This window comes from Vespula vulgaris, chromosome 7, assembly GCF_905475345.1.
Source record: "Vespula vulgaris chromosome 7, iyVesVulg1.1, whole genome shotgun sequence".
Classification (NCBI taxonomy): domain Eukaryota; kingdom Metazoa; phylum Arthropoda; class Insecta; order Hymenoptera; family Vespidae; genus Vespula; species Vespula vulgaris.
In genome coordinates, this window is record NC_066592.1 from 1,808,446 (window position 1) to 1,820,484 (window position 12,039).

Consider the following 12,039-nt stretch of genomic DNA (forward strand, 5'->3'; position numbering starts at 1 on the left):
ACGATACGAAACGATAGGAGAACATTTTACAACATAGAAACGTACGTATGGATTATAAATCAATCTTGTCCTTCCAAACACGATACTCGCATTTTGGATCTCTTACTTTGAGAAATGATAAGAGTTCATCGTCACTGTCACTACAGTCGAGGTGTGATTTTTAGAGGGGGGGGGAAAAAAAGAAAGAAAAAGAAGAAGAACAAGGGATGAGAGAACTCGTACGAATAGTGTCACGTGATCTGAGAAGAACTTCGACGACGCCATTTATAAATCAGCGTGCTTCGCTAACCGATAAAAAAAATTCAAACGAAGTAAAAAAAAAAAAAAAAAAGAAACAAGAAAAAAAAATCAAGGCAAAGTCGATAAAAATTTTCAAATGACTATCATAAAAATAAATAAAAAATTAAAAAATAAATATATAAAAAGAAATTGATAAAGCAAAAAAATCTATCCGATAATAGACGATAAATTGGAACAAAACGAAAAATATGTATGAAAACATTCGCTTTTCCATAAGGCCTCGAATAAATCTGAGGCCCCTCCTCAACCCCTAATGAATCGTTGTTGTTGTTGGGTTGTTGTTGACGGAAATAGGTCTCGCGTGATGAGTTTACACGCGTAAAAAAGAAGAAAAAAAGAAGAAGAAAGAAAGAAAGAAAGAATGAGAAAAAAACGAGAAAAGGGGACGGAGGGTGGGCCTTTTTTAAAAAGACACTTTCGAACTAGGAAGATCATTTCGATTGAAATATCTTGTTCGAAATGTTCATTATTAGCTTATACAAACATACATACATACATACATACGATGTACGTATGTATGTGTATATATGTGTTTATGCAGTAGCTCAAAATTTTTTTCTTCGCCTCGTCGTCGTTGTCGTCGTCGTCGTCGTCGTCATCGTCGTCGTCGTCGCCGTCGTCGTCATTCCCAGTTCCCAGTTCCCAGTTCCCACTAGGGGCTCTCTTCTCTCAGCAAGGTTTCCGTGCTGGTTAGTAGCTCTCTCACGGCGGAGCACTGAGCGGCCTTGACTCTGAGCTCGGCTCTCTTGCGGGGCCGTTCTCTCTTTCTCTATCTATCTTTCTGTGTGTGTGTGTGTGTGTGTGTGTAGAGAGAGAGAGAGAGAGAGAGAGAGAGAGAGAGAGAGAGAGAGAGAGAGAGAGCAGCTGTGTGTGTGTTTACCGGCCCATGTAGCACACTACATCAATATGTATGTGTGTGCAAGCGGCCTTCTCTTTCGCTTTACCTACACACACACACATATATATATACATGAACGCACAGACGAAGAATTCTTACCTTCTCTCTCTCTCTCTCTCTTTCTCTTTTCTACTCTATTTCCTCTTCTTTCGATTTTTCTTTTTCTTCTTATATATATATATTTTTTTACTAATTTGATAATCCTTCTTTTTCTTTTTCTTCTTATTTTTTTCTTCATTTTCTACTGTTTTTTTTCTGAATATTATTCTTTGAACAAAAGAAGAATCGTTAAAATTGTAACCACCTTCTTCTTATTATTATTATTTTAAAGCAGATAACGTAATCTCAAGTTTCGGAATTGTTCATGTAAGAGAAAGAAATAGAAGAAAAAAAAGAAGGAGAAAAGGAGGACTTATGGAGGATGACGACCTCGAGATGCTTCGACAAAGTTGACATGATCGCATACGAAAGTAGTTGAGAAATTGGTGGGATTACATACATATATACATATATATATATACATATATACATATATATATATATATATATATATATATATATATATATATATATACACACACATTTATATCTTGTGGTTGTACCCGAGAGACTTTAAGTACACATACACACCCACATATATATATATTTTTTTGAAACAATGTTATATGAACAATATCTGTAATTTCTCAATTCCTTTATTTATTTATTCTCTTTTAATTTTTTTTTCTAAATATCCTTTTCCCTTCTATCTATAGAATTCTCATTCCTACGTACGCCATTTTGGATTGTACGCTTTGAACGAGCGACGCCATATTGAAAAGATACGAAATAATCTCTGGAGATCAATTTTCTTTTCTCTCTATCCCATCCAATCCCTACATTTTAATCGATGAATCATTTTCATTGGACGATGATGAATCATGAGAAAGAAAAAAAAAGAAGAAGAAGAAGAAGAAATATTCCCAAGAAAATAATTGTGAGGTTAAGAATCTTCTTTTTACTCGTTCCACTTAAGTATCCTACGTGTTCGAACATAAAACACGCACAGAGAGAAAAAGAGTTGAGAAAGAGAAATAGACAGAAAGAGAAAGAAAAAGAGAAAGAAAGAGAACACACACCGTGACCGATGTCGGTGTCCCTTTCGAATTCTCAAATGCCTATTCAACTTTATTGTCATCGAACGAACGTACGCGGAAACGTGCGTACGATCTCCTTACTATCTTACATTCGCTCTTACCTAAAGATAAAATAAGTAAATAAGTAACTAAGTAAGTACTCACGTTTCGCGAGTTCTAAAAAAGGATCGTCGTAAGTTTATTTATTAGAAATGCGGTTAGAATTTTATGTCTTTACGTGTCCATCGTTTTATAACCCGATTGCCATCGAAGAAATATCATATATGCCAAGAAACTTTGAAACAAAAATGTAACATGCGTGTATACGTATAACTATTTTACGTATTTATATATTAAAAGTAAATCAAAGTTCTTGCGAATTAACGAAAACGTACGAAGAAAAATAAATAAATAATTATTTCGACTTTAAATTCATACTGCATTTCTTTTTTATTTAAATATCCTTTACATATCTTTAATGATTAATATAAAAGTGACGAGCCTGAGCGAATGAAAATGTAGCGCACGTACGTGCACTTATTTAAGTATATAAACGTTATGTGTGTATTTACACACACACACACACAGACACACACACGTACATATATATATATATATTGTAACTTTACACTTAACAAGCGTTTCGATTAATAATTAATAAGAACAATCGATTTGTGGTTCGTGATCGAAGTTCTAGAGCGTTCTTGATTTTCATGCTGCTACTGTCCCCACCACTGCTACCACCCCTTCTTTCCCTCCTACCTACCAGCCCCTCCCCCTCCCCCGTTCACAATCCAGTCCAAAATGAAATCACTGTAGAACGTTTTGTTACGTAAGGTCAGGATATCGAAACGACCGACACTCGTTTAATATCGTCACAAATTTCTACTTCTTTACCTTTTTTTTTTTCTTTTTTCTTTTCTTCTTCTTCTTCTAAATTCCGCACATTCTTCTCAATGAGAAAGAAAAAGGGAAAAAAATAAAGGAAAAAATTAGAAAAAAAGAAGAAAAAAAAAGGAAAGAAAGAGAAAGAAATATCTCGCCAACGTGACGCGCGACATGACGCGGTGACGTAGGATCTTCTCTCCAAATAAGTCAAACGATCGAATGGATCGTACTCGGATCCGTACTCGGATCGTTTCTACGTGTATCACCACACATCTTTACACGTTTTTAGTCGCATGCTTTAAAAACGTTTTATCGATGCGATTTGCCGACGAATTGTGCAACCGTAGGAAGGTTTCTAAGTCCTCGTAAAATAAGTTTATAACGCGAATGTGTGCGAGAAATGTGTTCGTTTATATATATATATGTGTGTGTGTGTTTGTGTGTGTGAAGGCGCTTTTAAACGAGTCAGTCTCTCTCTCTCTCTCTCTTTCTCTCTCTCTCTTTCTTTTCTATTCGGGCGAATACCGTAACGTTTTACGATGCTATCCTTGAGAACTCTAGAAACGATAAAAGCGACAGAAACTTCAAGATACAGAGTTTGGACACTCCTCTGATAAATTTTTCGATCAGAAAGTATTCAGAAAGATCTAATAAGATCGTTGTTACTATCATTAAAATATCCAATGAAAAGAATTTTCATACATACATACACATACACACACACACACACACACATATTTTATCTACATTACTTTCTTTTTTTTTATTAGATATACTTTCATCAACAAAATGGCGGAATTCTTCGAGAGATCTCTTTCTCAGTCCTATGTACAGTATCATACACACGCGTGCACGTACACACGCCACATACATACACATATATATAAATGTATACGTATGTGTAGGTAGGTTGGTAGGTATATCTTCATCTCTTTCTAACTCATCGGATATAAACGCCATATAAGAGAAGAACAGCCATGCCGTAAGTGTGTGCCGAGAGTCGTCCGGCGATTGTTAGAGCGAGCGTGGAATCCGAGAAGAAATCTGGTTGCGCAAGAAAACGAGCAACCGCTCTCGGCCCTGGCCTTGCCGTTGCGGCTCGTTCTACACGTATATGTATGCGTACGTATATGTATGCGTATGTATATATGTCGTAATGTGTGTGTAAGCGTGTGTATGTGCGGTATATGTGCATGTCATGTTGTATATATGTGCGAGCGCGTGCTCGCACTCGTTCGCTGGCTCTGCTTCTTCCTTCGCTCGAGCTACGAACCGTAGAGAGAGAGAGAGAGAGAGAGAGAGAGACAGAAAGAAAGAGAGAGAGAGAGAGAGGGAGAGAGTATGAGAGACTCGACCACAGTGGTAAAATGTACCGGATAGAAGGTGAGAAAAAAAGTCGAAGATAAGAAAAGAAGCAAAAGAGGAACAACGAACATTCTAATGAAATAAATGAATTTTTTGTTTTTTATATCGTACATCACATTTTTTGTTACATTATGTATCGCGACATGACTATCTCAGGAGTTCCGCCATTTTGTTGCTCCATTTTCTTTTTTTCTTTCCTGTGAGCTCATTAACCTATATATTATGTATATGCATATGTATATACATATATATTGAAGGAGAAAAATAAACATTTTCAAGTAATTAAATATAAATTTAACAAAATGACGTTTTACGTTAATATCTCCGAATATGTCTAAGTAGTTGGCTCCGCCATTTTTCTGTTCTCTTTTTATTTCCTTCTTTTTTCTTTCTTTGTTTTTGATAAGTTTATTGACTCACGTACACAGGCGTATATACAAAATAAGGCTAAATATTTTCTGGTGTCAGGAGTGATTATTTATTTTATAAATAAATGACATGATCGATTATGAACAACAGCGGATAAATTAACATAGCGTTTACACGGTAAATATACAAGCGTCGCGAACGTAACGATTGGTAAAAGTAATGGGATTACATGGTAATCAAAATACTCGTTGAATACGTCTAAAGCTTGTGGAATTTATAAGTCGAGTAACAAAGAGTAACAGGAAGAGCATACGTATTGCTTCTAAGAAGTTAAACCCTTTAGAAACTATATAGATTTATTATCAACGTTGACCTAATATGTATATAAAAGGAAGGTGACAAGAAAATTATATTTTTCTTTCTTTTTTTTTTTTAATAAAAATTTCTAAAAACGACTCGTTTAAATAATTAATAAGAAGACATATGTAATTGAGTCAATAAAGTTAATATATGATTAATGGCTGTACAGTCAAATATAGACTCCATCTTGACAAAAATGGCGTCCGAGAGGTAAAAGAAGACGTGACATTAAGAAACACTCCAAACTAAATTATAATATTCTTTCTTTTTTTATCAATGCAATATCCAAATATATATATATACATATATACATATATACATATATACGTATAAGGGATTCCAAGAAAAATTCATTCAATAATTAAATAAGAAAACGTATTTAATCATTCGATCGATAAAGAAATACTCGACTAACGGCCATTTGGTTAAATATAGAAGATAAAATTGTTTCTTTGTTTCAAAATGGCGTATCAATTTATAAAACACGTGTGAGAATTAAGAGATATTGTTAAAGTTAAACTTCTCGCTTATTGACTCTTTCTCTCCGTGCTATTATCGTCGAATTCTTCTTTTATAAGGTGATTCTATCCGAGGAAGAGGAGAAACAGAAAGACAGAAAAAGAAGAAAAAAGAAAAGAAAAGAAAAGAAAAGAAAAAATCAGAAGAAAAATGAGAAGAAAAAGAAAGAGAGAAAAAAACCTGTTGAGTCGCGTGGGAGTAATCGAGCAACGAAGAAGAGAGCTTCCGCTTTCGGAACTGCATCGTCGAATGACACCGACAACCCCTCCCACATCCCACCCCCTTCATCACTCCTCTCTCTCTCTCTTTTTCTCTTTTTTCTCACTTCCATTAACTCGTTCACCGAGGCATCGATTTTATTTCACGAGATACGAGATTTTACATTGGAGAAGAAGTAAGTGAGAAATAGAGAGGGAGAGAGAGAGAGAGAGAGAGAGAGAGAGAGAGAGAGAGAGAGAGAGAGAGAAAATGAGAGAAAGAGAGAAAAAAAAGAAAATGAAAAGAAGTATAATAAGAAGAAGAAGACGAGACAGGGTCGAGTTTCGTCGATACGACGAGTTCGACGCCTACTAACCCACATTAGAGATCTCCACCGTATTTAATCGCACGAATCGAGCTAAATAGAATATCACTGCTGGTTTTCTAACTGGCAACGTCCGTGCTACTACGCCATTTTGAAAATTCTCGTTACCAAACGAAAATGTGTTATATAGCGTTTTAGAACGGAAGAATCTCAAGGACACGCGGAAATCGACTACTATTACTATTACTACTACTACTACTACTACTATTCCTTCTCTTTTTTCTTGATTTTTTTTTCTTTCTTTCTTTCTGTTCGATCAGAATGTTGTTTGTACCAAAATATATTCTCGTGAATCATCGACGATTATAAATAAATAAAACGGAGATACGTGATCATTAAAAAGCGAGAATCTGGATGGAAATGAGATTCGATGAATATTCTTGTTGATCTTCGTGTGCACACGAAGGCTTATCAATTTTCAAAAACAGAGAAGTTCGAAATGTTTTTCAGCTTTTCATCTTTTTCTCTTATGTTATTGTATATGTATAGGTACGTAAACGAAACGATCTATCTATCTATCAGTCAATCAGTCAGTCAGTCAGTCAGTCAGTCAGTCAGTCAGTCAGTCAGTCAGTCAGTCAGTCAGTCAGTCAGTCAGTCAGTCAGTCAGTCAGTGAGTTAGTTATTTTGTTTGTTCGCTCGTCTGTCTATCGTTTTAAAGATCTACTCATTTACTTTTGCGACGCCGCTGACCAGCTAACCTTCTCGTTCGCGGTCATAGTTTAAACGTTCTAATAAAACAGCAGTACTATTATTAGTCGCGACACTGACTTGCCGCTTCTGCTATCGCTGCTGCTACTGCTACTATTACTGCTGCTGCTGCTACTACTTAATTAAGTAATAACCTCGCAAATCGGACTCGTGCGTTTATTACCATACATATGTATGATATATATCATATATATACATTATGTACCATACATGTATACATATATATATATATATTTGTGTGTGTGTGTATCATATAATTTTAATATTTATCAAATATTAGTCATATATTAATATTAGTTCGATTATTATTATCATCCATTTCTTTCCTTCTAATTCAACCAAAAGTTCTCTCCGAATAATTACATAGTAGTAAGTAAATAAGTACAACTCACGTATACACAGTTAAATAATTTACACACATACACAAGAATACATTTCATCACAAATTTCGTTGTATCGATTAAACATCGAACAATTCGTTTAGTCAACGTAGAACAAAGCCTACGATACGCGATATGATAACAATTAACAAAATAATAAGATTAAAGAGAAACATATAACGATATAAAAAAAGTAAATAAATAAAAAACGAAAAAAAATATTGAAAATAAAAAGAGAGAGAAAAAATAAAAAAAAACAAAACGAACGAACGAACGAACGAACGAACGAACGAACGAACGAACGAACGAACGAACGACAAACAAGAGGAAACGAGACACGAGTATTTAGGTAGTATATGTACTTACTTACATCGAGATGTTTCTTATGAAATGTCACGTACTACCTACAAAATCTAATTCTCATTACCAATTCTACGCACGTCTCCCGTTTCGACGCATACGTACATACAAACATACATACATACATACATACATACATACGTCATAACATAGAAGGTACACGATGAGTATACACATTTGCGTTAGCACGTGCCTATATATATATATATATATATATATATATATATATATATATATATATATTCGATGCGACCCACTTATTTTTCCGTTCAATCCTTTCTCTCTACCGTCGCACCCCCACCCCTCAAATCTTTATTCATTTTTCCAACGTACGAATCAAATCAAAAATGAAAGAAAAAGAAAAAGAAGAAGAGAAAAAACGAAGAAAAGTCGTCAGAGAGAAAGGCCAAGGGAAAATGCATAAACAACGAGTCCGACTTAAAATCAAAATCACGGTAATATATATATATATACACCATTGATATAGTTTACTCGTCTACGATCTATATACGTATACGTATATACGCTTTTACACGCACACACATATATATGTATTGATATATATATATACTACAGACACGTCGCGATCCACTTGGCCGGTTAACGAGGAAATCGAGCGACCCTGATGACGACTACGACGACTTCGACGACTACGACGACTACGATGCTTTCTATCACGATCCTCATCGTAAAAGAACCGTGAAGGAATCGCATAAACCTTTTACTTACACCCATAATTACCTTCTTAATCTCAAACGATTACACGTTTCCTTCATTTACAATCGACCTTAAATGATTATCGAAGAGGCACGGAAGTGTGAGGTGAAGAAAAGTGTGAAAAAAAGAAGAAGAAGAAGAAGAAGAAGAAGAAAAAAATAATACCACCTGGAAATAATCTCCCTTTTTTTTCCCTCCCTTCTCTTTTTTCTTAGCCCTCCTACAAAATTCCCTCCGAGGAAAGTGATTCTCGAATTACAAATTTCCCAACCATATGAGGCAAAGAGATACAAAAAGAGAAAAGAAAGAGGGAGAGAGAGAGAGAGAGAGAGAGAGAGAGAGAAAAAAAGAGAATATAAAGAAACACGAAGAAAAAAAAAATCTTGAGAACCGAGCGCCCGAAAGAGATTACTATTTTCAATGATACTCACGAAATTACGATTGGAGAAATCGGTCAATGAATAAACGGATGGTTGGATGGTTGGATAGATAGATGGATGGATGGATAGATGGATGGATGGATGGATGGATGTTGTTACAAGCTGCCCACTGAATTGGGTTTTATGGTCGAGTTCTTGGTAAACCAAATCGCGAAACAGCGCCCGCATATATCGCGCGTTCACCGATCCGGCGATTGGTCGAGCGAGTGCGTTGAACTGTCTACGATTGCGTCGTTCTCTCTCTCTTTCTCTCTCTCTCTCTCTCTCTCTCTCTCTCTCTCTCTTTCTCTCTATCTGTCTCTCTCTGTCTTTCATCGACAAGTGTCTCGACGACGATATAATACCGGATCGTTGGTAGTACCGGATCGACCATCCTTCCGCTCGATCGCCCTCTCTCGAGTGAGAGTAACCTACTGACCTCTCTTTTCCCTTACCGCACTCTGTCCCCCTTTTCTCTCCTCTCTCTCTCTCTCTCTCTTTCTTTCTTTCTTTCTTTCTTTCTTTCTTTCTTTCTTTCTTTCTTTCTTTCTTTCTCTTTCTCTTTTCTTTCTTTTCTCCTTTCCTTCCACGATTCTAACTATGTAATCGGTACAATCGATTTCTTTTTTCTTTTCCTTTTTTTTTTGTTTCTTTTTTTTCTTTCTTTTTCTCTCTTCTTTGTTTTCTTTCTCTCTTTCTTTCTTTCTTTTTTTTTTTCAATCAATCGAACAACGGTTAACTATCACCCTCTCCCTTCCTCTCTTTTTCTCACTCCCTCTCTTTCTCTTTCTTTTTCCCTTTGGATAATCAATGATATACTGCAATCGATTATTCTCCATATTATAAATATCATATGCAAGTGATTTTTTCTTTTTCTTTTTTTTTCTTTTTTTTTTTTTAAGGAGAAAAAATTCGCTCTTGGAGAGAAAGAATTACATATATGCATATATACATATGTTATATATATATGCATCCATATATACATATGTTATATGGATGCATATATACATATGTTATATAGATATAAACATTTTACATATTATATTATATTATATATATATATACATACACGTATGTACACATACATTCGTATATATATACATATAAAAGAAAGAAATAAAAGAAAGAAATAAAAGAAAGAAAAATAAAAGATAAAATAAATATCATCGTACAAAGTCAAAAGATTTCTTATTCCAATATAACAATGCATCGTCTTGAAACTTTCTAAAGGTAAATCTTAAGATTACTATCGTCTGCCGCGTTTCGCGGATAGTCTCGGTCTCGGTCTCGGTCGCTCACCGAAAAAGATACATAAATACCTCCATCTACGTATATACTTCGCTTAGGATAAAGACAAACACACAAGCACGTGTTTTTTAAGATTTCTTTCTTCAACGAAAACGATTACATCCGCACACAAAAACATATCCACGTCTCTACATCCATCCATCCACACCCACCCACCCACACACACACACACACACACACATACACACAATATTGTAACATATATAGAATACGAAAAGTTACAACGTTCCAGAGAACCACGAAACAATGACACGTATAACCGAGCTAGACTCCCTCCTCCCACCCTCCCACCCTCTCCACCCTACTCCACCATTTTCTTTCTCTATTTTGACTGGCTTTCATACAAATCCGAGAAGAATCGTCTACGGTAGACGGCATTATTATTCAGTATCTCCGTCTCTTTCCTTTCTTTTTTTTTTTTTTTTACTTGAATATTGTGCCATAAGTCTGTAGCTCGATCTCGAACCATCAAAAAGTTGAAAGTACTCTGACGGACCTTCTAACCCTGCTTTCCCCTCCACTACTATTTCTCTACTACTCCACTACTCGTTCCTACTCCTAATCCTATTAGTCTTATTTCGTCATCGCTGTCATCACCAATGGCATCTCCACCGATCACCAACAGCATCGACAATACCTACACATTCCTCCTACGATGAGATTTATCATTCGGATGATAGAAAGGAAATAAAAAAATGTGTATATATATATATATATATATATATATATATATATATATTTCTATAACGAGAGGCTTATTATCTGAAATTTATTATTTGAAATAGGTATATTGTCTGTAGGTCGACGCCATTTTTTTTTATTTATTTATTTTTTATTCTACTTTTTTTTTTAATATATGTATACGCAGTACCATTTGGTTCTATTCTATTCTATTCTATTCTATTCTATTTTTAACAGCTATGTCTTATGAATCCATTGTCAAGTTCAAAGACTCTATATATATATATATATATATATATATATATATATGGACAGTTTATTTTAAAAATGGTGCATCCATTTTTTTAAAAAAATGAGATCACATAATTTGCAATTAATTCAGTGCAAACTTTTTATATATAACTAGTTAATATATAGTATCTTAAAAAATGTCAATGCTTTGTTCGATTTAAAATTAGTTAATAAAAGAAATTGTATAGCGATTAATTATTAACCTTTTATTTTGTAAGAAAAAATAAACAATGGATTTCCACCACTTTCAAAACGAAAAATCCATATATATAAACATAAAGACATATACATGTACGTTTGTACGTAATTGTAAAATGATTTGAATCGAGTAAAACATAATTCGAGTTATTCGTTTTATGAATGACGATTATTTCGTAACGTTAAGCTATCTAAAAACCCATAAGAATCTTAACCATTCTACTAATACGTCAGCTAATCGGTAAATAATAATGTTTGCGTCATACGTTGTCAAATTAAAGAATCCGAATAAAATTAATACAGAGATAAATATTCTCAAGCTTATTCCTCGTTACCACGGGCATTGTTACAATTGTTAAGAATAAAAATCCTAATTAAGTGAGGTATAAGTAACATTAAATCCCACTTTACGTGATAAGAAGACCGATGTGGAGTTGCGTCAGCGAAACAAGTAATATATGAGCGAGAGAGACCGACTATTTCGGGCCACTAATTTTAAACTACCCATGTCACTTAAGAGGTCAACCTACTCGCTAAAATACGTCTAAGTATAATGCTTGTTAGTAAATGGAGATGT

The 12,039-nt window shown here is 34.6% G+C and overlaps 1 protein-coding gene and 1 long non-coding RNA gene across 4 annotated transcripts in view; one reads left to right on the plus strand and one right to left on the minus strand.

Moving 5' to 3' along the window:
• The window catches only part of LOC127065086 (uncharacterized), a 207,544-nt gene that overhangs the window by 156,913 nt on the left and 38,592 nt on the right, over positions 1 to 12,039 (plus strand). The window lies entirely within an intron of this gene.
• LOC127065074 (ecdysone receptor-like) overlaps positions 1 to 12,039 on the minus strand; it is a 45,635-nt gene that overhangs the window by 12,774 nt on the left and 20,822 nt on the right. The window lies entirely within an intron of this gene.